Raw genomic sequence first — 27,472 nt, forward strand, 5'->3', positions numbered from 1 at the left:
GTCTCATTTGTTTCGAGACAGTTGTGTGTTTCAGTTTGCCCACGTCTATATTACACTATCAACAAACGGTGAAAACACAACAAAAACTCTTGATATAATGAACTTCAAACTCTGCGCAAAGCACACACGCACAGCGAAGTCCCGAAAACACGTGACAATGCTGGTTTAATGTTGACAACATGCGCAGAACGCAATGTTCTCTCCAGAGATATTTACTCTGTGCAATAATCTCAGAGTGATGCTGCCACACTTAACCGTCAATTATCTTCGAAAGATGTGGACAGGTGAAGGCGGGGGTGCGCCGGCAACGCCGCCCTGTGACGTCAGCGTCGTATGGGGCGGCCCGGGCTTTTGCTTTTGTGTGCGGCTCAGTTCTGACAGGGAGGCGAGGCGTCGCAGTAGCAGAGCAAGGTAAGGCGGCCAGCCGGCCTCTGATACAATATCTCCAAACTGCTTACAGTGATCAATGGTCCGGGACGCTTCTCTACAATACAGCAACGTCAAAAACTGCTGGTGTCATATGTACCTACTGTTCTGTTACCGGTACGTAACAGTGACTAAGATCCCCACAAACAAACGACGGGGGTCTAGTGAAGCAGGGGATACAACCCGTCGGCTTTGACCAGTGACGTCATACATTAGTCATAGTAATGTCTTCACTTCGAGGCAAGATAATGAAACAGTTCTGTGCTTCGGAGAAGTGTTTATCATTGTACATTAAAATAATTATTCGTAATGATATTGAGGTAATTTTGAGTATTAGTTGTTGTAGAACAATATTTAGTGTCCTATTTTCATTATAGGAATGGATTTGTCTGTTTGTGGGTATGTAATTTTCGTTACTGTCTGTCTACGCGAGATTCGGTTATTCCTCGATATTTCCGTGTGTTAAGTTCACTTTTACATTTGCGTCTTTTACTGCATTTCACTATTTTCACATAGTTCTCTGTTTTATTCCACCAATATGTGTATTTTCGCGTTGTGAAGTAAGTAATGGAAATTTCTCAGCTGTCGATCTTCTTTCGTTTCCCAGCACTAGTATCAGCGACACATTTTCGAATGTATACTTGCTATATTACAGGCGAAACCCCCGACACAACTAAAATTTGTATCCCGTCCTTCACTTCGCCTTTACACTGACACTATATAGGGTGAGTCACCTAACGTTACCGCTGGATATATTTCGTAAACCACATCAAATACTGAAGAACCGATTTCACAGACCGAACGCGAGGAAAGGGGTTAGTGTAACTGTTTAATACAAACCTTTCAAAAATTCACGGAAGAATGTTTTTTTAACACAAACCTACTTCTTTTTAAATGGAACCACGTTAGTTTTGTTAGCACATCTGAACATATAAACAAATACGTAATCAGTGCTGCTTGTTGCATTGTAAAATGTTAATTACATCCGGAGATATTGCAACCTAAAGTTGACGCTTGAGTACCAGTCCTCCGCTGTTCTATCGTGTATCGGAGAGCACCGAATTACGTAGGTATCCAGAGGGAACAGTGATGGACCTTAGGTACAGAAGAGACTGGAACAGCACATTACATCCACATGCTAACACCTTTTTATTGGTCTTCTTCACTGACGCACATGTACATTACCATGACGTGGAGGACGCATAAATTGGCCAGCACGTTCTCCTGATCTTACACCTCTGGACTTCTTTCTGTGGGGTGCGTTAAAGGAGAATGTGTACCGTCATGTGCCTACAACCCCAGAGGATATGAAACAACGAATTGTGGCAGCCTGCGGCGACATTACACCAGATGTACTGCGGTGTGTACGACATTCATTACGCCAGAGACTGCAATTGTGTGCAGTAAATGATGGCCACCACATCGAACATCTTTTGGTGTGACATGTCGGGACACACTCTATTCCACTCCGTAATTGAAAACGGAAACCACGTGTGTACGTGTACCTCACCCCTCATGGTAATGTACATGTGCGTCAGTGAAAAAGACCAAAAAAGGTGTTAGCATGTTGACGTAATGTGCTGTTCCAGTCTCTTCTGTCCCTAAGGTCCATCACCGTTCCCTTTGGATCCCTACGTAATTCGGTGCTCTCAGATACACACGATCGAACAGCGGAGGAGTGGTACTCAAGCGTCAACTTTAGGTTACAATATCTCCGGATGTAATAAACATTTTACAATGCAACAAACGGCACTGGTTACGTATTTGTTTATATGTTTAGATGTGCTAACAAAACTAACGGTGTTCCATTTTTAAAAAAAGTAGGTTTGTGTTAAAAACATACTTCCGTGCATTTCTGTACTGTTTGTATTAACCAATTACACTAGCCCCTCTCCTCACGTTCGGTCTGTGGAATCGATTCGTCAGTATTTGATGTGGTTTACGAAATATATCCAGCGGTAATGTTAGGTGACTCACCCTGTATATGTCAATTGGCGAGCAAGATAACAGATGTAACTAGTGGGATACTATTAGCGTCCAAGGCAACAAGAAAACTGTACCCCATAGTGAAGTACGGGATACAAATTGTACATGTGTCGTCTTGTCTCCGTGTAGTTCAATTGAGGTACAGGTTGCAAATGTAACGTACATCTGTTTCCACCTTTTCGTTTCCAGTGTACATATATAGAGGTCAACGGAAGTATGGTATACATATATTACATACGTAGGTCCTTCTGTCATTGGTAGTACTGATATGTACGTAACAAAAGATAGCGGAGACGAAATAAACACATCTACAATTTGTATCCCGTTTCCCACTTAGGGTTTGATACATCGTTCGAGTGAAGAACAGGACAGAAATGCTAGTGAAAACGAAGAAATCGACGTACGCTGAACTTGTATCCCGTACTGCACTAAAGCAATACAGTTCGAAAGTTTCGAGATTCAACTGACACACATTTAACGTTGTGTATTCTTTGCTAGTAATATATTTTTTCATATCTTTCCATTGTATTTTGCGGAGAAATTATAAGGTACAAACACGCGATATCGTTAACGTGAAAATACTACTGGCCCTTATATATGTGAAGTACAGTTTTTCTCCCTTGCATTCCTTTGTTTCTGAACATTCTTCTCATATCTTTCATCTTTGTAATACATGCTGTCTGGCCAATTCTGAAGTCATTGGTCAAAACCGACGGATTGTGTCCCCTGCTAAACTAGAGTCAAGGACGGAAGATTTATATGCTTTAATAATTCCCTGTTTATTATTAATGGACCTGTTATTGTGAGCAAGAATAACGTGCGATGATCGAAACATGGCGCTAATTTTGTTAGGTAATATTTGGCTCAAGAGGAATGTTCGGTAAGAACATAGTCGCCATATTGTTTACGGCGTTAGTCACATGTTACTTCTGTCATTGTTCAAAATCGGACGACTCTAGAGATGAGTCGAACTCGTTCATTCCCGCGAACTACTTCATTCATTTCACTCTTTGCCGTGAAGCGTTCAAATGAAGTAGTTAATTCACGAAGTACAGAAGCCTGGCGAAGTTGGCTCGCTTCGCCTCGCACGTACAGTAAAGCTTCGTAATACTTCATAATTTTACCAACAGATGGCCGAAATATGCAGTAACGTGCACGCAACGTTTTGCGCTCTTATAGCGTTTGATATAGAGCATGGTCGAAGGGGACAAAGGAAAGATAAACAGACAAGCCTGTCACACATGAAGAAAGTATTACATTTAATTTTGCTCGACATTTTCTCATGAAGCGCTCAAAAAAGTATTTATCTGCCAAATGAAACATCATTTGTTGTATTCATGGACTGAAAACTAGGACTACCAACGAATTTTATGTTCCTTTTAAAATTTAAACCAAAATAGAATGTTTATCACTGTTATAAAGTCTATATACCTACGTTAAGTAATTATTCAGAAGTTTTCCTGTAGATTTTATTTTTGTTGAGAATAATAACCCTCCAGATTCAAAACGTGAACTGTCACCTGTAGTCATTGGTAAGATTTCAGGTAAAATCCCACTTTCAGTGTTATTAACAAACAGCCAGCCTCTTCGTTTGTATCTTTAATATTCATTTGTCCTCAAGCGCTGCCAACGGTAGGCTACTCGTAGACGCGCCGATGTGGTGGGAGAGGGAGAGGGGAAGAGAGTGAGTGAACTAGAAAAAGTGTGGAGTATGCTATCTGTGAAGAGTTTGAAGTACCAGTTCATTGAAAATGAGTGTTTAGTTCACACTTCACTGGAATGACGCGTTGATTTGAACGACTCATTCACGAGCTCCCCATGACTAGATGACTCTTATCGAACGTTCCTCCATAGCTTAGTGTCTGGATGTGCCATTGTCACGTTCTGCGTTATCCCCCCCCCCCCCCCCTCCCCACCGTATATTATTAAAAAGAAAAAAAAGCCTTTTTGAACACGAAATTCATCGAAACAGCATATACACATAGGGCGCAAGTTTACGAATACAATCGAACGCCGCGCTTTCACTTTTTCGTTCAAATAGACGTCCTCTGTTCGTTATGAACTAATTACAGTACAGATCTATGTGGTATTACGCCAGTGTGCTTCAGACAGCGAAGAACACTAAATGCATTATTTTTACTATTTTGTGATAGCATCTCCAAAACGAAAGTAATGTCAGTGGGAAAGAAATATAAACGGATTGAGTGCCAAATAGGAGGAACAAAGTTAGAACAGGTGGACGGTTTCAAGTACTTAGGATGCATATTCTCACAGGATGGCAACATAGTGAAAGAACTGGAAGCGAGGTGTAGCAAAGCTAATGTAGTGAGTGCTCAGCTACGATCTACTCTCTTCTGCAAGAAGGAAGTCAGTACCAAGACTTAAGTTATCTGTGCACCGTTCAATCTTTCGACCAACTTTGTTGTATGGGAGCGAAAGAAGCGGGGTGGATTCAGGTTACCTTATCAATAAGGTTGAGGTGACGGATATGAAAGTAGCTAGGATGATTGCAGGTACTAGTAGATGGGAACAATGGCAGGAGGGTGTCCACAATGAGGAAATCAAAGAAAAACTGGGAATGAAGTCTATAGATGTAGCAGTCAGGGCGAACAGCCTTAGATGGTGGGGTCATGTTACATGCATGGGAGAAGCAAGGTTACCCAAGAGACTCATGGTTTCAGCAGTAGAGGGTAGGAGGAGTCGGGGCAGACGAAGGAGAAGGTACCTGGATTCGGTTAAGAATGATTTTGAAGTAATAGGTTTAACATCAGAAGAGGCACCAATGTTAGCACTGAATAGGGGATCATGGAGGCATTTTATAAGGGGGCTATGCTCCTGACTGAACGCTGAAAGGCATAATCAGTCTTAAATGATGATGATGATGGTGTGAAAGTAAGGTTGTGGTGAATGACTATCCTACCGTAGCCCAACGTTTTGCTTTTGTTGAAAGACAGAACTGCTGTTGGGAGTTGGCGAAGCCGGATGTTGCTTGCACTGTTTGTTTTGCTATTGAGTAATCATATTGTAGTGGACTTTCTGCCTAATCATACCCAACACGTTTTTTATCCTTAAGATCTATTGCCAATTCCTACACTATGCTTCCATCCTTGCCAGGTTTTATTGCATTTTGATAAAATTTTCTAGCTTTAGGTGTTTGTGTTACAAACTAGCATAATATTCGTGCATCATGAATTAAATTCCTTAGTGTGTGTGTGTGTGTGTGTGTGTGTGTGTGTGTGTGTGTGTGTGTGTGTGTGCGCGCGCGCTCGCATTTGTTTCTGTTACGTGTCTCTTGTGCTGTGAGACAAAGCGATCTGGTGCTATACACGTTAAAAGCTTCAGATATTTGATTTCGTTGCATTTTTCAGCACGGCGCGGATGTAGGCTTCGCTACCGGTCAATACGTTACAACCACTTTTTTTTTCCCTTTCACATTAATTGGCTTCGCAAAGTCAGAACCTAATATTGTTACGTTCCAACCTAACCTAGACCTCGGGTTGTGCTACAGATCTGCCTCGCACCGCAACTAATTATAGTGCTGGGCCGAACACAACACTAACCCCACTTTGTGTGTCAATAAAACGCAATGTTTGCCCTTTGTGGCATTAAGACTTGCGCGCTAAGAAAACATTACGCCTGACATAGTTGCGCATTATAGATATGTTAAATACTGTCGATTTACATGCACTTTTGTTATGCATAAAGATTGTAAATTGTTCATGTCTGTGTCGAAAAAGACTGTTGGTGGAAGCAACGCTATCAGATATCTGCGAAGCCAACATGTTTACTTAACGTTAGAGTAACAACAGTAATAGCGCAATTAAACTTCTATGTGCAGCTTCTAATGACACTAGAAATGTTTCATTCGCTACTCCCGAAAACATTAGTCGATACCGGTGTCGAACTGCATGAGTTCTGTACGTGTTTTTAGCGGATCAGCCAAAATTTAAAAAATTGCAGAGGCGATTGCTAAAAAAGTTTAAGAGAATCCCGTATCAAAATATGGATTTTATTTCGTTAAACCACGGAACAACTTTACGAGAAGTTAAAATTTTGGACTGCAGGTCACTGGAGCACGTGAAGCCACTGACGTCACATTTCCTGACATTCTAGCACAAAGGTTCCCAAACTTTTGTCTGTCACGCCCCCCTTCTGCCAAAAAGAAAACTTCCGTGCCCCCCCCCCCTCCCACTAAAAATATAGAGATTTTTATTAATTATCAAGAAAAATTTATGGTGACGTCATGTAACATGGTGGGCTGCTAATGTATCGAGTCGCAGTTATTACGTCATCAGTTTAGTCTAGTGATTATAAGCCACTCCTAAAGTAAAGAAAGTCCTTGGTAAACAAGGAAAAATATTTGCGGCCTTTGCAGATTAGTGGACGCGGGCCATAATTTTAAGTTGACTGTAGCTTATTACTTTCACTCATCAAAAATAGTCACTCAGTCACGTTGTTAACGAACATTACTAATTTATACGCGTATAGCGCTCCCAATTGTCACTGCGCATAAGTTGGCATTTATGTCAACGACGACAGTTACCGAACGGCGACAAAGACCCAGTTCTCAGAACCAGACAAAAAATAAAAAATCAGTTTTACGAAATAAAAATGGTTGAAATGGCTCTGAGCACTATGGGACTTAACTACTGTGGTCATCAGTCCCCTAGAACTTAGAACTACTCAAACCTAACTAATCTAAGGACATCTCACAACACCCAGCCATCACGAGGCAGAAAAAATCCCAGACCCCACCGGGAATCGAACCCGGGAACCCGGGCGTGGGAAGCGAGAACGCTACCGCACGACCACGAGATGCGGGCGTTACGAAATAATTTTGCAGACTACACAGAAGTTTAAAAAGTATGAGTAAAACAAGTTCCTTACCTTGATTACATTCCCTTGCTGCACCCCATTTCTTCACCAGTATACGATTTTAGGACTACTCTTCGCTTGCCATATCTAGGATAAACTTTCGCTTTGTCTTCATATAGAAGAAATACTATTATTAGTTGAAATAATATACCACTCGTAACATCAGAGTCCATAAGGATCACACGCAGTATTTATATTTATATTAGATTCACTATGTTTGTTTTATATTGTTTCATCGAAATATTTTTTATAATTTTACAGCATTACCTACATGTAGGGATAGTTATGAGAAAATAACAAGTTCTCTTATAATGTGACGTATTTATTATAAAAATATTATTTCCACACACACGTGGCAAGTAACAAACAAATAAATCAGTGTGAAGGATGAGCTTGCATATTTTTACAAGATTTTGGGTTGGGATTGTTTTGGGAAGGAGAGCAGACAGCGAGGTCATCGGTCTCATCGGATTAGGGAAGGACGGGGAATGAAGTCGGCCGTGCCCTTTGAAAGGAACCATCCCAGCATTTGCCTGGAGCGCTTTAGATTTTGAATTCTTGGCTGAATAATAGAAACTGCCCAAATCAATGGGCAATACCGAGTTTGCTTCAAGCTTATTTTTTATCGCCACTACCGCTGAAAATGCTCTTTCGCACAAATAAGTACGTGAAAATGGTCAATACAGTTTCAGTGCTTGTTATGCTGTGCTTTGATACACCGTAAGTATTTCACCCAAAATAAAGGCTTATCCATCTTCTCAGTCATACTTAGCTGCAGAATCATTTTTAATTTCTAAGACTTCCTCTTGTAGTCTGTCTGGCAACACATCCACGTCAACGTGAAATGGATGCGTCGCTAACCTATAATAAATTTTATCATCACAACTGTTAGGGAAGTATCTTTCGAATTCATCAATGAGGTGCTGCAAATGGTTCAATATTTTACTCTTAGTATCAGTATCCTTAAAATCGTTGTGAAATCGGGCTTCTTCCAGGATTCCAAACAATCTGAGAAAGCAGGAATAACTGTAGCCTAACATTTTACGTTTCCATAGTTGCAACTTATCAGTAAACGCTTTGATGCCATCCCGATGAAAAATTATGTTTGACTGCCCACCTTGTAATTTCAATCTCAGTGTAAGATTCGAAAATATCTGACAGATACGCCAATGCAGCATGAACACCGGGCTTTCTAAATTCCACATACAATTCAGTTCAAAAGTGTTTTATACTCTGCTCCCAAGTCTTCACAAAGAGCCGTAAATAATCTGGAATTTAACGCATTCTTTTTAATATGATTCACGATTTTTATGCACAATTTGAAGACACCATTGAGTTCCTTTGGAAGCGTCTTAGCTGCCAATGCTTGACAGTGTATTACGCAGTGGATAGCAGTAACACTAAGGTTTTTTTTCTCTGACCATCTGCACGAATCCTGAGTGACATCCAAGCATTGATGGGGTGCCGTCTGTCATACGCATCAGTTTCTATAATGATAACTCATTTTTACAAAAGAATTCAGAGACGGCTGCCATTATACGAAGTGCTTTTGAAGTTGTCTTTAACTCTGTAGAAAACAGCAACTCTTCTTTAATTGCTTCATTTTCTATATAGCGAACGAAAGCTAGCAGTTGGCAACAATTTGCAACGTCGGTACTCTCGTCTAACTGTATTGCGAAAAACTGCGATTGTTTGACGGCCGTAAGGAATTCATGTTGTATGTCTTATCAATCCGACGTTTCACAGTATTGTCAGAAAGCGGTATTTCAGAAAGTTTTTGTTTGCTGACCCAAGAACAATATCAGCAGCTTCAACAAACATGGTTTGACTAGTGTCTCTCCACTAATGACTTTTCTTGGTCCTTGAAATAAGTAGCGATAACTCATACAAGGCTTCCAGTACCTTTTCTGATGTCTGAGCGAAAGATCCAGCAGTGTCCAACTTCATCCGTTTCAAGTTATCACATTTTGCAGCAAAAAAATTCCTTCCGCTTCTCTTTCTATGCACCATGCTTTGCCCACAAATGGCGTTCCAGACGAGATGGTCTCACGGAATCATTGCTCAACACCTCATACCAGATAACACATTGCGGCTGGTCACACCATTTTTTTTTGTATAGAAGCAAAACCGTATTTGATGTAATCATCATTATATTTACGTTTTTTCACGACACTCATGTGAAGTAAAAAGAAAACAAGAAGTTAACAGTATAATTTTGCCGGCCGCGGTGGTCTCGAGGTTCTAGGCGCGCAGTCCGGAACCGTGCGACTGCTACGGTCGCAGGTTCGAATCCTGCCTCGGGCATGGATGTGTGTGATGTCCTTAGGTTAGTTAGGTTTAAGTAGTTCTAAGTTCTAGGGGACTGATGACCACAGCAGTTGAGTCCCATAGTGCTCAGAGCCATTTGAACCAGTATAATTTCGCACTAACACTGATTTTACTGAGGCACAACTGTGAAAGATTCAACGCGATTTCAGCAAAATCCAATGCATCAGATGTGTCAACAACTGCAAGCAACCAACTAAAATAAAGGAAAGCTACTGTCCTCTGTCGGCACCTCAGATGACTGCTTCTGAGGAGTGGGGGCGAAGAACTGGGAAGCCCAGCCGCAGCGCAGGTGCACTGTCTGTCTGCGACCTGGTGGCACAGACAAATCTGTTACTCTGTGCTGGTGGCCGAGCAGGGCTCTTGCTGGGAGAAACGGGCTTTTCCCGGATTAGGGCGGAAACAGCCCACAGGCACCCTAAGAATTTGCTACCTGTTCTGCGGTGCTGTTCTGAGCAGTGCAGCCTGGGGTTTTATGCGAAAATCGTTTTCGTGCCCTGTCTTTCATTACTTATAAACGAAACTCTATAAGTTTTGAGATAACATCAATGAATTGGTTGTCAAATTTCACAGTAACTAAGGTCCTTCCCTCCCTCCCTCGCATCGCTGGAAACTGTGCACAGTGCCAAACAGTTATCTCTGTACTCGTACCAAAAGAAGCCATTGTCGCCGCAAAGAACGTACACTAATTTCACACGAAATTACGCCGTATTTCAAAAACGCAGAAGAAAAATAACTGTTTTGTCAGATAAGTAATCCGAATGAAAGAGCTGTAGTACTGATCGTTCGAGAAAAAAAAATAGCCGCACTAATGGACTTCATTGTCTACCTAGCTGGGTTATGTTTCATTGTCAGCTCTCGCGACAATGTTTCCAGAACGGCGGGAAGTACTCTGCTCAGAACGAAAACTTGTACTACACTCCTGGAAATTGAAATAAGAACACCGTGATTTCATTGTCCCAGGAAGGGGAAACTTTATTGACACATTCCTGGGGTCAGATACATCACATGATCACACTGACAGAACCGCAGGCACATACACACAGGCAACAGAGCATGCACAATGTCGGCACTAGTACAGTGTATATCCACCTTTCGCAGCAATGCAGGCTGCTATTCTCCCATGGAGACGATCGTAGAGATGCTGGATGTAGTCCTGTGGAATGCGCTTGCCATGCCATTTCCACCTGGCGCCTCAGTTGGACCAGCGTTCGTGCTGGACGTGCAGACCGCGTGAGACGACGCTTCATCCAGTCCCAAACATGCTCAATGGGGGACAGATCCGGAGATCTTGCTGGCCAGGGTAGTTGACTTACACCTTCTAGAGCACGTTGGGTGGCACGGGATACATGCGGACGTGCATTGTCCTGTTGGAACAGCAAGTTCCCTTGCCGGTCTAGGAATGGTAGAACGATGGGTTCGCTGAAGACGACACGTCTCAATTCGTCCCTCCATTCACGCCTGTCGCGACACCACTGGAGGCGGGCTGCACGATGTTGGGGCGTGAGCGGAAGACGGCCTAACGGTGTGCGGGACCGTAGCCCAGCTTCATGGAGACGGTTGCGAATGGTCCTCGCCGATACCCCAGGAGCAACAGTGTCCCTAATTTGCTGGGAAGTGGCGGTGCGGTCCCCTACGGCACTGCGTAGGATCCTACGGTCTTGGCGTGCATCCGTGCGTCGCTGCGGTCCGGTCCCAGGTCGACGGACACGTGCACCTTCCGCCGACCACTGGCGACAACATCGATGTACTGTGGAGACCTCACGCCCCACGTGTTTAGCGATTCGGCGGTACGTCCACCCGGCCTCCCGCATGCCCACTATACGCCCTCGCTCGCTCAAAGTCCGTCAACTGCACATACGGTTCACGTCCACGCTGTCGCAGCATGCTACCAGTGTTAAAGACTGCGATGGAGCTCCGTATGCCACGGCAAACTGGCTGACACTGACGGCGGCGGTGCACAAATGCTGCGCAGCTAGCGCCATTCGACGGCCAACACCGCGGTTCCTGGTGTGTCCGCTGTGCCGTGCGTGTGATCATTGCCTGTACAGCCCTCTCGCAGTGTCCGGAGCAAGTATGGTGGGTCTGACACACCGGTGTCAATGTGTTCTTTTTTCCATTTCCAGGAGTGTAGTTTCGCATTCACGTCGTGCACATTTTTCTGGTGACAAAGGGTATAACCCCGGCGTCCAAATTACGAACCCACCGTCCGTCGGTCATCTGGCACCAAGTTTGGGCCAATATTAATCACCCAGCCCTTCCCACGGCCATTTCAGTGCTATGGTATCGCGTCGTCAACTATTTAATCCCCACTAATGATCGGCTGGCGGCCATTCGCCTACGGCCCTCGGCTGCTTGCGGCCTTTGTGGTGACGTCGACACCAGGGAGCATCGTCTTTTATGCCCCCGCGTCACAGAAGTGTGGGACCTTGCACGTGTGCTATTAGCGCTGAACGGTGGGACTACACCGGACAATCTGTCCATCGACTGGTTCCTTACCCCTGACATTCAGGCCAACCCCAGACCACGACGTAACGCAATGGTGTGGCTTTTGGGCCACACCAGTTTCACGATATATGACCTTTGCCTCACCGATGCTGTCTCCTTTATGGACCACATTTGGAGCCAGCATCGCCTGGCGGAATCTGACCGGAACTATACCAATACTTTCGCAAGATTTCTAAAGGAGGCGATGGTTCATGGTTACCAAGAGGTGTTCCTGGCTGACTAAGGCACCTCCTACAGGAACTGCCTGGGTTTAGCCCTGACTCTTCTCCCACTCGGACTTTCAAACTACCCTCGACTTACCTATACCCCGGTTTTGACATTGGCCTTCTGGGCATCGTTAGACTAGATTATTTTATGATACTGATCCTATGGCAATTGGTACCATGGATATTGTATACACTTTGTATGAGATTTTCGTAGACCATTCGAAAACACGTAATCTGTCTTAGAGGTTTATTCTTCCGTTCATTTTATAGGCGATGGGACTATCTCGCCAATTCCGTTTTCATTTTAGCGAGCTGCCGTCCATGTATTTTCTGTTGCGTTCATTTCTGCCTTTATTTACTCCTTTCTTTTTGTCGTTTCTAACATCTCCCATTCCTTTACACCTGCAGCGGGAGGTGTGTTTCTGAATAGTGTCGTCGCCGCCGGAGGCATCGCAGAGTATGTCTCCGCTTTTATTTTCGATTTCTGGCAATAAGTCTTGCTACTCACAGCACGCTGTTTTACGTGCTGCGTCGACACCAGAGGATGGCAGCATTTTTGGAGAGGAAAAGGTAGGGCTGAAGGGGAGGCAGGAGGCTCAAAATAAAATAAAAAAATAAAAATAAAACAGAAAAAACAAGTAAAAAAACCGCCAGTTCATTAGAAGCGTATAAAGTCTATTAAAGTCACTGTAATCGCATCACATGGGTTGACAGGGTAATAAAACGGCATTTTTGCAGTTACGCAGTGTAAGTGCTCATTACTCTGATGAACATAGCCTACTACGGCTAAAAGTTATAACACGATTACGTTCAGTTCATATGTACAAATGTACGGAATAGTTAATACCTAACTTTTCTGTTTTCCAATTGTCAGAAGTAGGTTGTTTACAAATCTGATGTATTAGAATTAACGCATATCGCCTTCGTAATTTTGAGAGTTTCAGTGTGTGACATTCTAAACGTGATCTACAAAAGCTGTATGTTCTAGGATAGGTCATTGAGATAGGATTGCGGGAAGTGGGACGCCAAACGATTGTATTTAGCACCATAATCTATCATTAATACCTGCACGTTCATTTTCATCAAAATATCGTTGCTGTTGTTGTGGTCCTCAGTCCTGAGGCTGGTTTGATGCAGCTCTCCATGCTACTCTATCCTGTGCAAGCTGCTTCATCTCCCAGTACCCACTGCAACCTACATCCTTCTGAATCTGCTTGGTGTATTCATCTCTTGGTCTCCCTCTACGATTTTTACCCTCCACGCTGCCCTCTAATACTAAATTGGTGATCCCTTGATGCCTCAGACCATGTCCTACCAACCGATCCCTTCTTCTGGTCAAGTTGTGCCACAAACTTCTCTTCTCCCCAATCCTATTCAGTACTTCATTTGTTATGTGATCTACCCATCTAATCTTCAGCATTCTTCTGTAGCACCACATTTCGAAAGCTTCTATTCTCTTCTTGTCTTAACTATTTATAGTCCATGTTTCACATCCATACATGGCTACACTCCACACAAATACTTTCAGATATGTCTTTCTGACACTTAAATCTATACTCGATGTTAACAAATTTCTCTTCAGAAACGCTTTCCTTGCCATTGCCAGTCTACATTTTATAACCATCATAAGTTATTTTACTCCCCAAATAGCAAAACTCCTTTACTACTTTAAGTGTCTCATTTCCTAATCTAATACCCTCAACATCACCCGACTTAATTCGACTACATTCCATTACCCTAGTTTTGCTTTTGTTGATGTTCATCTTATATCCTCCTTTCAAGACACTGTCCATTCCGTTCAACTGCTCTTCCAAGTCCTTTGCTGTCTCTGACAGAATTACAATGTCATCGGCGAACCTCAAAGTTTTTATTTCTTCTCCATGGATTTTAATACCTACTCCGAAATTTTCTTTTGTTTCCTTCACTGCTTGCTCAATATAGAGATTGAATAACATCGGGGAGAGGCTACAACTCTGTCTCACTTCCTTCCCAACCACTGCTTCCCTTTCATGTCCCTACTCTTATAACTGCCATCTGGTTTCTGTAGAAATTGTAAATACCCTTTCGCTCCCTGTATTTTACCCCTGCCACCTTCAGAATTTGAAAGAGTATTCCAGTCAACATTGTCAAAGGCTTTCTCCAAGTCTACAAATGCTAGAAACGTAGGTTTGCCTTTTCTTAATCTTTCTTCTAAAATAAGTCTTAAGGTCAGTATTGCCTCACGTGTTCCAGTATTTCTACGGAATCCAAACTGATCTTCCCCGAGGTCGGCTTCTACTAGTTTTTCCATTTGTCTGTAAAGAATTTGTGTTAGTATTTTGCATCCGTGGCTTATTAAACTGGTAGTGCACTGGGTGCACCCGACTGCAAATTGTTGCTCATGTCGGCACCAATGACTCTTGCCGTCTGGGTTCAGAGGTCATCCTCAGTTCGTACAGGCGGTTGGCGGAGTTGGTGAAGGTGGAAAGCCTCGCTCGCGGGGTGGAATCAGAGCTAACTATTTGTAGTATCGTTCCGAGAACCGATCGCGGTCCTCTGGTTTGGAGCCGAGTGGAAGGCTTAAACCAGAGGCTCAGACGATTCTGCGGAGAGCTGGGGTGCAAATTTCTCGACCTCCGCTATCGGGTGGAGAAAAGTAGGGTCCCCCTGAATAGGTCAGGCGTGCACTACACGCCGGAAGCGGCTACGAGGGTAGCGGAGTACGTGTGGAGTGCACATGGGGTTTTTTTAGGTTAGAGAATTCCCTCCCTAGGCCCGACAAGACGCCTCCTGAGACGCGGCAAGGCAGGAGTAGGCAAAATGCAACAAGGAATAACAATATTAATGTGCTAATAGTAAACTGCAGAAGCGTCTATAGAAAGGTCCCAGAACTGCTCTCATTAATAAACGGTCACAACGCCCATATAGTACTAGGAACAGAAAGTTGGCTGAAACCAGACGTAAACAGTAATGAAATCCTAAACTCTGATTGGAATGTATACCGCAGAGATAGGCTGGACAGTGAAGGGGGAGGCGTGTTTATAGCGATAAGAAGTGCAATAGTATCGAAGGAAATTGACGGAGATTCGAATTGTGAAATGATTTGGGTGAAGGTCACGGTTAAAGCAGGCTCAGACATGGTAATTGGATGTCTCTATAGGCCCCCGGGCTCAGCAGCTGTTGTGGCTCAGCACCTGAAGAATAATTTGGAAAATATTTCGAGTAGATTTCCCCACCATGTTATAGTTCTGGGTGGAGATTTTAATTTGCCGGATATAGAGTGGGAGACTCAAACGTTCATAACGGGTGGCAGGGACAAAGAATCCAGTGAAATATTTTTAAGTGCTTTATCTGAAAACTACCTTGAGCAGTTAAACAGAAAACCGACTCGTGGCGATAATATATTAGACCTTCTGGTGACAAACAGACCCGAACTATTTGAATCAGTTAATGCAGAACAGGGAATCAGCGATCATAAAGCAGTTACTGCGTCGATGATTTCAGCCGTAAATAGAAATATTAAAAAAGGTAGGAAGATTTTTCTGTTTAGCAAAAGTGACAAAAAGCAGATTACAGAGTACCTGACGGCTCAACACAAAAGTTTTGTCTCAAGTGCAGATAGTGTTGAGGATCAGTGGACAAAGTTCAAAACCATGGTACAATATGCGTTAGATGAGTATGTGCCAAGCAAGATCGTAAGAGATGGAAAAGAGCCACCGTGGTACAACAACCGAGTTAGAAAACTGCTGCGGAAGCAAAGGGAACTTCACAGCAAACATAAACATAGCCAAAGCCTTGCAGACAAACAAAAATTACGCGAAGCGAAATGTAGTGTGAGGAGGGCTATGCGAGAGGCTTTCAATGAATTCGAAAGTAACGTTCTATGTACTGACTTGGCAGAAAATCCTAAGAAATTTTGGTCCTATGTCAAAGCGGTAGGTGGATCAAAACAAAATGTCCAGACACTCTGTGACCAAAATGGTACTGAAACAGAGGATGACAGACTAAAGGCCGAATTACTAAATGTCTTCTTCCAAAGCTGTTTCACAGAGGAAGACTGCACTGTGCTTCCTTCTCTAGATTGTCGCACAGTTGACAAAATGGTAGATATCGAAGTAGACGACAGAGGGATAGAGAAACAATTAAAATCGCTCAAAAGAGGAATGGCCGCTGGTCCTGATGGGATACCAGTTCGATTTTACACAGAGTACGCGAAGGAACTTGCCCCCCTTCTTGCAGCGGTGTACCGTAGGTCTCTAGAAGAGCGAAGCGTTCCAAAGGATTGGAAAAGGGCACAGGTCATCCCCGTTCTCAAGAAGGGACGTCGAACAGATGTGCAGAACTATAGACCTATATCTCTAACGTCGATCAGTTGTAGAATTTTGGAACACGTATTATGTTCGAGTATAATGTCTTTTCTGGAGACTAGAAATCTACTCTGTAGGAATCAGCATGGGTTTCGAAAAAGACGATCGTGTGAAACCCAGCTCGCGCTATTCGTCCACGAGACTCAGAGGGCCTTAGACACGGGTTCACAGGTAGATGCCGTGTTTCTTGACTTCCGCAAGGCGTTTGACACAGTTCCCCATAGTCGTTTAATGAACAAAGTAAGAGCATACGGACTATCAGATCAATTGTGTGATTGGATTGAGGAGTTCCTAGATAACAGAACGCAGCACGTCATTCTCAATGGAGAGAAGTCTTCCGAAGTAAGAGTGATTTCAGGTGTGCCGCAGGGGAGTGTCATAGGACCGTTGCTATTCACAATATACATAAATGACCTGGTGGATGACATCGGAAGTTCACTGAGGCTTTTTGCAGATGATGCTGTGGTGTATCGAGAGGTTGCAACAATGGAAAATTGTACTGAAATGCAGGAGGATCTGCAGCGAATTGACGCATGGTGCACGGAATGGCAATTGAATCTCAATGTAGCGAAGTGTAATGTGATGCGAATACATAGAAAGATAGGTCCCTTATCATTTAGCTACAAAATAGCAGGTCAGCAACTGGAAGCATTTAATTCCATAAATTATCTGGGAGTACGCATTAGGAGTGATTTAAAATGGAATGATCATATAAAGTTGATCGTCGGTAAAGCAGATGCTAGACTGAGATTCATTGGAAGAATCCTAAGGAAATGCAATCCGACAACAAAGGAAGTAGGTTACAGTACGCTTGTTCGCCCAATGCTTGAATACTGCTCAGCAGTGTGGGATCCGCACTCCGCACCAGGTAGGGTTGATAGAAGAGATAGAGAAGATCCAACGGAGAGCAGCGCTCTTCGTTACAGGATCATTTAGTAATTGCGAAAGCGTTACGGAGATGATAGATAAACTCCAGTGGAAGACTCTGCAGGAGAGACGCTCAGTAGCTCGGTACGGGCTTTTGTTGAAGTTTCGAGAACATACCTTCACCGAAGAGTCAAGCAGTATATTGCTCCCTCCTACGTATATCTCGCGAAGAGACCATGAGGATAAAATCAGAGAGATTAGAGCCCACACAGAAGCATACCGACAATCCTTCTTTCCACGTACAATACGAGACTGGAATAGAAGGGAGAACCGATAGAGGTACTCAGGGTACCCTCCGCCACAAACCGTCAGGTGGCTTGCGGAGTACGGATGTAGATGTAGATGTAGATTTTCACATCTGTCAACACCTGCTTTCTTTGGGATTGGAATTATTATATTCTTCTTGAAGTCTGCGGGTATTTCGCCTGTCTCATACATCTTGCTCACCAAATGGTAGAGTTTTGTCAGGACTGGCTCTCCCAAGGCCGTCAGTAGTTCCAGTGGAATGCTGTCTGCTCCGGGGGCCTTGTTTCGACTCAAGTCTTTCAGTGCTCTGTCAAACTCTTCACGCAGTATCGTATCTCCCATTTCATCTTCATCTACATCCTCTTCCATTTCCACAATATTGTCCTCAAGTACATCACCCTTGTATAGACCCTCTATATACTCCTTCCACCTTTCTGCTTTCCCTTCTTTGCTTAGAACTGGGTTTCCATCTGAGCTGTTGATGTTCATACAAGTGGTTCTCTTATCTCCAAAGGTCTCTTTAATTTTCCTGTAGGCAATATCTATCTTAACCCTCTACATCCTTACATTTGTCCTCTAGCCATCCCTGCTTAGCCATTTTGCACTTCCTGCCGATCTCATATTGTTATTAAAAAGAAATATTAGGTTTATAGCGCTAACTCCACCCGTGCCCCCCTTTCAACATCATCATGCCCCACAGGGGAGGCGCGCTCCCCAGTTTGGGTACCTCTGTTCTAGCACAACATACCGTGCTAAAAATTACGCCTTTTGCAGAGATCTCTTAATGCGTTATATCAATGAAACAGCACGTTTTCGTAACAAGCAAATGGATACCAAAGCCACCGATTATTACATTCTAGCTCCGCAAATGGTTAATTCAACATTGCGACTGTTGTGCTTGCTTCCTACAGCCAATAGCGTCATTAGACACGTGACGTTACGAAAATCTGATTATTTTGTCACACGTAAAGACAGGAATATTTTGCAAGTTGCGTGTTTTACTGCGGCCGCTGTTAGAGACTGTAATAACAGAATTATTATGATGTGCCAGAATGATATTTTCACTCTGCAGCGGAGTGTGCGCTGATATGAAACTTCCTGGCAAAGTAAAACTGTGTGCCCGACCGAGACTCGAACTCTGGACCTTTGCCTTTCGCGGGCAAGTGCTCTACCATCTGAGCTACCGAAGTACGACTCAGAGCACTTGCCCGCGAAAGGCAAAGGTCCCGAGTTCGAGTCGTTGTCGGGCACACAGTTTTAATCTGCCAGGAAGTTTCATATCAGCGCACACTCCGCTGCAGAGTGAAAATATCATTCTGGAAACGTCCCCCAGGCTGTGGCTAAGCCATGTCTCCGCTATATCCTTTCTTTCAGGAGTGCTATTTCTGCAAGGTTCGCAGGAGAGCTTCTGTAAAGTTTGGAAGGTAGGAGACGAGATACTGGCAGAAGTAAAGCTGTGAGTACCGGCCGTGAGTCGTACTTCGGTAGCTCAGATGGTAGAGCACTTGCCCGTGAAAGGCAAAGGTCCCGAGTTCGAGTCTCGGTCGGGCACACAGTTTTAATCTGCCAGAAAGTTTCATTATGAATGTGGTTCGATGAACACTGTGCGAGGCACTAAAGTGTGATTTGCAGAGCAGCCATGTAGAAGTAGGTGAATATTATGGGTGACAATCAACCTGAAACTGGTGCTCTACAAGCTTCCATTTCGGCAACAGAACCAGATGTGGCAGTATTCGTGTTTATACTCATGTGCTACAAAACAGTGGGATATACACACTATTTCTGGATTCTTTTACTTCTGAACGTAAGTGCGCTCCAACAAATCTCGCGACACACATAAAAGTTTTTAATATTGTCTCATGTAGTAGTATCTGCCCCGGCAACAGATTTGTCCCATTTAGATACGGTGAAGAGTTCTCTTTGAAGTGCGGGAGAGGGTATTCTGTATGGCAGTTAAGTGTGGAATACTTCCATACCTGTGTGTGAAATGATACTGCCAAACATTTTATTTTCATATAGTCGTTCAGTTAGTTGTAATAAGTAACTGATCAACAAATGAGTTCAAGGGCCTATAATTTGCGGAGTGTATTTACACTTCATTTTCTAGAAGCATCAACGATAGTCATCTTTTACATATACTGGTATTTCCACAATGGACGATTGTCTGCTATAGAACTGAGGCCGATACGACATATATATTGTAATGGGAGTTCGCTTGGGGCCGTAGCTTAATGGTGGGGGGTGTAACCACGTAAAAAAACTTGGGCAGTCTTTGCCTCGCTGTATTTTTTATATTGTAGACCGGTGGCGGCGGCCTACGTTAGGCCGGTATCAGAGTATGAATCTCTTTGACAATGAAATATGACTAAATATTCGTCAGATTTCTTCGACAAAGGTCTTTGATGTGGCGCTTAAAAGGGGTATTACAACGTCGACATATTTTTCGTCAAATTTCAAGATGGCTGAAAACAAGTTGTTAAGCGCCGCAGTTGCTAGTACCTCAATTGCAATGTCTGTGTTTTGGAAGGAAAGCGGCGGAAAAAAAGGAAATATACTTGGATGAAGCCATAGGTATAACGTCGAGTAATAAAAGCATTCAGCAAAATTTGTAGCGAGAGCTCCAAGAGGAGAACGTGAAGTCTCATGTATAAATTGCTTACGAATAGATGAGGGTGTATTTCAGTATATGCTCAGTAAAGTGCCTCCTCTTATTACAAAACAGAATACTCTCTTGAGAAATGCTTTTCGTGCCGAAGCCAGGCAAACTGTGACAGCGCGAATTCTTAATATAGGAGAGAGCTATTCTAGTTTACAACACAGCACTGATTTCGGAATCTCTGTCTGACCATGATGTAATCTAATTGAAATCTTCCCGTATCTGCCCATTAGCCAAAATAATCCCTGAAAAGTGTGAAGCGACTTACAAACACTGAAGAAAATGGTTCAAATGGCTCGGAGCACTATGGGACTTAAACATCTGTGGTCATCAGTCGCCTAGAATTTAGAACTACTTAAACCTTACTAACCTAAGGACATCACACACATCCCTGCCCGAAGCAGGATTCGAACCTGCGACCATAGCAGTCGCGCGGTTCCTGACTGAAGCGCCTAGAACCGCTCGACCAACGCGGCCGGCTAAAGCACTGAAGAGGGAATATGTGAAAGTACATAAACGTTTAGTACACTATATGGGCATTAAAAACTATTTTTCTTTTTGAACAATTTAATGGAATTAGTGTTCTAACAACTACAAAATTAATAAGAAGTACGAAAGAGGTGAAGTCTTTTTAACTTGACATCCAAAGTTCAAAAAAAGACAAAGTAGAATGGAAAGCTAAGAATAAATTTATTTTGCTGTGACCACGTCCTCTATCCAGTTTTGCTGAATAGCTACCGGGATGTTTCCATATGTAGAGGTGGCTGGCTGTAGCTGTAATTGTGGACGTGAAGTCACCTGCAGCCTATTCTACCTGTCCATGAACACAAAATAGCATGCACTGTTCCCCTTTCTCACCCCCCACCGTAGTCGAAAGTTTATTAAAATTAAAAGTAAAAAACTTTAAAGCGGTTTTTACAAATACGCTAGAGGCGTCAAATAGCTATAGCGACGCCAGCGCTCCAAGCGGTTACGTTTTCCATTGCAGTGAACAGAAGACGAACGCCTTTTACGATTAAAAATCTACGGCGAGGCCCTACGTTTGATCATATTTATTTGACAAAGTTCCCCATTACGCCATCAAATTTGTTTGACATCAATATCTGGCATATCAACTTTGACAAACAAATGATAGTGAAATACCGGCCTTAGTTCGACAAAAAAAGCCTTAAGCTGCGAGGCCAAAGAAATGCCATTGGACTATTTATTATTTATTTTGCCGTCTCAGGTACATACTTACCATGATACGACCAGTTTCGATCAAAATTGATCTATAAAGCAGCTTGAGAAACCCGCCGTATCCATGAAACTGTAGTTAGGAGTCCTGACAACTATAATTCTTGAAACTTCCTGGCAGATTAAAATTGTGTGCCGGACCGAGACTCGAACTCGGGACCTTTGCCTATCGAGGGCAAGTGCTGTCAGGACGGGGCGTGAGTCTTGCTTGGGTAGCTCCTTTGGTACATTGCCCGCGAAAGGCAAAGGTCCCGAGTTCGAATCTCTGTCCGGCACACAGTTTTAATCTGCCAGGAAGTTTCATATCAGCGCACACTCAGCTGCAGAGTGAAAATCTCATTCTGGAAATTATAATTGTCATGAAAGGCATTTTACCCCCACTGAATTTCGGGACATCGAAGAGCATTTCGTGTACAGTACTTCTATGACATGTTGTAAAGCAAACGGGTTGTAAGTGTAGACTAAATACTATTTGGCACTGAGCGATGTCACATACCGTGAACACACACACACACACACACACACACACACACACACACACACACACATACATGCGCGCGGTTGTGTGTTTGCATTTTTTGTTTATTTATTGGCTTTTAGTTTCATTTATGCACATCAGTAACAACAGTCAGTTTTGATTATATATGTACACTTTTGATTGAACTCGTTCATTTAATGTGTAAATGGCGCCCTATTACATATTTTACCGGTAGTGCACTCCTTCGTGATCTTCCCTCCGGCTCTTGCTTTCTGTACATACATATTCCGCAAACTGTTGCGAAGTGCTTGCCAGATGGTAATTGCCATGGAATCACATGCTAAGGTTCCATCACTCATTCCCTGATCCGATTGCGTATGGAGGACGGGAACAATTAAATGTTGATTTGAGAAATATGATAATACTGTCTCCTTGGCCCGTAGCGGAGTGTTATGTAGAGAGATAAACATCTAGATTCTTCACATAATACTGGTTGGTTCCAGCTTGCCCCAGTTAGTTGCAGTGTAAAACGTGAGCCAGTGTCATATTTCTCCGTGATTTTATCGCCGTCAAGGAGTGAATAACAGAGTCATAAGGTGTATTTGTTTCATAAAAATGCGAAAAATCTGTTGCAAATATGATACTTCATTAAAACACAGATTCACGGAAACTCTTAGCTATAAATAGGGAAAAGGGGGGGGGGGGGCTGCAGTAGTTGTAAAGGCCCCTGCGTACGCAACAACCGGCCGATAAACCGGATGTGTGTCTCATCCATTCATCATAAGAATAAACCTAATGTAAATATTGCACTATGTATTCTTCCGCGTCTGCTGGAACCTCATTGGATTTCCGTTTCGTGTGGAACTGATGCCAAGATGTCTCTAGTACTGTGAAGTACGATAGTAAGGGCACGTTTAGTGCTGTGCTTCACCCGCACATCGACTTATCGATAATACGGGACAACAGCTTCAGCGGCGCATTTGACGTGGACAGCACTGGCCGGTCAGCTGGTGCAGCTAGCCTGCAGTGGCGTGGCCAGCTGCAGTTCACACGTAAAAAGAAACGAACAGGGTAGCAATACAGCTTCGAATGTCATTTGATTTTGAAGCAGGATGGATTAATACACTGCAAATCTCCCACAATACGCTCCCTAGACGACTAGACGAAAACCGCACCACGTTATCGTTTTTAGCTAACGTACTATTATACTTAAAAAACAAGAATGATGAAAATTCCTGACGTAACGACAGGGTAGTTTTTCTGCATACGCTGTGTGTAATGTAAGGGTATTAAAGGATTTCACCGTATAGGTAAATATTGAAGCCCTTATCCGAGAAATACATTGCAGTTCTGGAAGTGTCACCTGCTACCTTGATGAAGTCTATCAACAACAGAATCCACGAAGCCAACCAGGCGCAGAATTTTCTCTTTTTATGACGAGCCGTTCTATATACCGCCAGAGTTTGGCAGTGATGTGTAAAAAAGCAGCGTGCGTTAGTTTCAGTACATCTGACAGCTTGAGTCATGCTACTTCTCGGGCCAAATCCCGCAGCTTGGTTCGAGGTCAGTTCTAATAGGTTCATGTTGTAATGGTGCCGCCGGCGGGAGTGGCCGAGCGGTTCTAGGCGCTTCAGTCTGGAACCGCGCGACCGGTACGGTCGCAGGTTCGAATCCTGCCTCTGGCATGGATGTGTGTGATGTCCTTAGGTTAGTTAGGTTTAAATAGTTCTAAGTTCTAGGGGACTGATGACCTCAGATGTTAACTCCTACAGTGCTCAGAGCCATTTGTAATGGTACCGTAGCAAATGTAAAAATGAAGCATTTGTATAATGCGCTGGATGCTGTGAAAATGATTGTTTCTTATGTTTCTATGATTCCCATCTACCTCCGTTATAAAACGATGGACGTAGTCCAAATAAAGAGTACTTGGTTTTATAGTCTTGCCTTAAAAAATAAATTATGTTTGCTTAATTTAAACGACTTTTATGAAGTCTGTCATAAAACGTGGATAGTTAAGAAGTTGTATTTGAAATGGAAACAGGAATTTTGCGTCCAATATGTAATTAGAAACAAGAGGACGTGCATTATTCGTAGAAAATGAGTTTTATAATTACGAGACATATTTCAAATTGAACGAGAAAAAGAGATACTGGGAAATCTGAACAGCGCACGAATAACCGCATTTAGTGCTCATTCAGGTAAGCTACCGACTGCTCTACGCGTTCAGTGTGGGTTTGTGTATAAAGTGCAATATATACAACGCTGGGAGAAGTTCAGAGCCGATTATCTCCGTAAATTTATGAAGAACATTAAGAACAGCCCATTTCTCGGCACTTCTTAAACGTATTCCACACACGTGTTTCACTACGGAACAGAAAGCAGCCTCGGCCATTTTCATACTGCGCGTTAAGAGCGCGACAGTCAGAGCCGAACGCTGCAGAGGCTGTGACTGTACACGATTTTCGAAGTAGAAACTATGTAGCCGAAGCGTCATTAAGAAAAATGTTGATGGCTGTTAATACATTTGAATATCGGTAAGTTTCATTTAACGTAACTTAATAATAAGATACCTAATACGTAAGTAGGACCTACTTCCAAGAGTGTAACAACACCAGTGTACGTGTGCTACGGCTTCTGACCAATCATCGCGTTTGTATTTTTTTTTTTTTTTTTCCATCAGTCTACTGACTGGTTTGATGCGGCCCGCCGCGAATTCCTTTCCTGTGCTAACCTCTTCATCTCAGAGTAGCACTTGCAACCGACGTCCTCAATTATTTGCTTGACGTATTCCAATCTCTGTCTTCCTCTACAGTTTTTGCCCTCTACAGCTCCCTCTAGTACCATGGAATTCATTCCCGCATGTCTTAGCAAATGTCCTACCATCCTGTCCCTTCTCCTTATCAGTGTTTTCCACATATTCCTTTCCTCTCCGATTCTGCGTAGAACCACCTCATTCCTTACCTCATCAGTCCACCTAATTTTCAACATTCGTCTATAGCACCACATCTCAAATGCTTCGATTCTCTTCTGTTCCGGTTTTCCCACAGTCCATGTTTCACTACCATACAGTGCTGTACTCCAGACGTACATCCTCAGAAAATTCTTCCTCAAATTAAGGCCGGTATTTGATATTAGTAGACTTCTCTTGGCCAGAAATGCCTTTTTTGCCATAGCGAGTCTGCTTTCGATGTCCTCCTTGCTTCGTCCGTCATTGGTTATTTTACTGCCTAGGTAGCAGAATTCCTTAACTTCATTGACTTCGTGACCATCAATCCTGATTTCAGGTTTCTCGCTGTTCTCATTTCTACTACTTCTCATTACCTTCGTCTTTCCCCGATTTGCTCTCAAACCATACTGTGTACTCATTACACTGTTCATTCCGTTCAGCAGATCATTTAATTCTTCTTTACTTTCACTCAGGATAGCAATGTCATCAGCGAATCGTATCATTGATATCCTTTCACCTTGTATTTTAATTCCACTCCTGAACCTTTCTTTTATTTCCATCATTGCTTCCTCGATTTGCAGATTGAAGAGTAGGGGCGAAAGGCTACAGCCTTGTCTTACTCACTTCTTAATACGAGCACTTCGTTCTTGATCGTCCACTCATTATTCCCTCTTGGTTGTTGTACATATTGTATATGACCCGTCTCTCCCTATAGCTTACCCCTACTTTTTTCAGTATCTCGAACAGCTTGCACCATTTTATATCGTCGAACGCTTTTTCCAGGTCGACAAATCCTATGAACGTGTCTTGATTTTTCTTTAGCCTTGCTTCCATTATTAGCCGTAACGTCAAAATTACCTCTCTCGTGCCTTTACTTTTCCTAAAGCCAAACTGATCGTCACCTAGCGCAATCTCAATTTTCTTTTCCATTCTTCTGTATATTATTATTGTAAGCATCTTCGATGCATGAGCTGTTAAGCTGATTGTGCGATAATTCTCGCACTTGTCAGCTCTTGCCGTCTTCGGAATTGTGTAGATGATGCTTTTCCGAAAGTCAGATGGTATGTCGCCAGACTCACATATTCTACACACCAACGTGAATAGTCGTTTTGTTGCCTCTTCCCCTAATGATTTTAGAAATTCTGATGGAATGTTATGTATCCCTTCTGCCTTACTTGACCGCAAGTCCTCCAAAGCTCTTTTAAATTCCGATTCTAATACTGGATCCCCTATCTCTTCTAAATCGACTTCTGTTTTTTCTTCTATCACATCAGACAAATCTTCACCCTAATAGAGACTTTCAATGTATTCTTTCCACCTATCTGCTCTCTCCTCTGCATTTAACAGTGGAATTCCCGTTGCACTCTTAATGTTACCACCGTTGCTTTTAATGTCACCAAAGGTTGTTTTGACTTTCCTGTATGCTGAGTCTGTCCTTCCGACAATCATATCTTTTTCGATGTCTTCACATTTTTCCTGCAGCCATTTCGTTTTAGCTTCCCTGCACTTCCTATTTATTTCATTCCTCAGCGACTTGTATTTCTGTATTCCTGATTTTCCCGGAACATGTTTGTACTTCCTCCTTTCATCAATCAACTGAAGTATTTCTTCTGTTACTCATGGTTTCTTCGCAGCTACCTTCTTTGTACTTATGTTTTCCTTCCCAACTTCTGTGATGGCCCTTTTTAGAGACGTCCATTCCTCTTCAACTGTGTTGCCTACTGCGCTATTCCTTATTGCTGTATCTACAGCGTTAGAGAACTTCAAACGTATCTCGTCATTCCTTAGAACTTCCGTATCCCACTTCTTTGCGTATTGATTCTTCCTGACTAATGTCTTGAACTTCAGCCTACTCTTCATCACTACTATATTGTGATCTGAGTCTATATCTGCTCCTGGGTACGCCTTACAATCCAGTATCTAATTTCGGAATCTCTGTCTGACCATGATGTAATCTAATTGAAATCTTCCCGTATCTCCCGGCCTTTTCCAAGTATACCTCCTCCTCTTGTGATTCTTGAACAGGGTATTCACTACTAATAGCTGAAACTTGTTACAGAACTCAATTAGTCTTTCTCCTCTTTCATTCCTTGTCCCAAACCCATATTCTCCTGTAACCTTTTCTTCTACTCCTTCCCCTACAACTGCATTCCAGTCGCCCATGACTATTAGATTTTCGTCCCCCTTTACATTACCCTTTAAATATCCTCATACACTTTCTCTATCTATTCATCTTCAGCTTGTGACGTCGGCATGTATACCTGAACTATCGTTGTCGGTGTTGGTCTGCTGTCGATTCTGATTAGAACA

At 43.0% G+C, this 27,472-nt stretch overlaps 1 protein-coding gene across 1 annotated transcript in view; it reads left to right on the forward strand.

Moving 5' to 3' along the window:
- Positions 1 to 286: 286 nt before the first annotated feature.
- LOC126295271 (ankyrin repeat domain-containing protein 65-like) overlaps positions 287 to 27,472 on the forward strand; it is an 85,423-nt gene continuing 58,237 nt past the window's right edge. Inside the window, exon 1 of the mRNA XM_049987698.1 lies at positions 287 to 411. The gene's annotated coding sequence lies outside the window, so the exon portion shown is untranslated. The remainder of the gene's footprint in view (positions 412 to 27,472) is intronic.

Source organism: Schistocerca gregaria, chromosome 11 (genome assembly GCF_023897955.1).
Source record: "Schistocerca gregaria isolate iqSchGreg1 chromosome 11, iqSchGreg1.2, whole genome shotgun sequence".
NCBI lineage: Eukaryota > Metazoa > Arthropoda > Insecta > Orthoptera > Acrididae > Schistocerca > Schistocerca gregaria.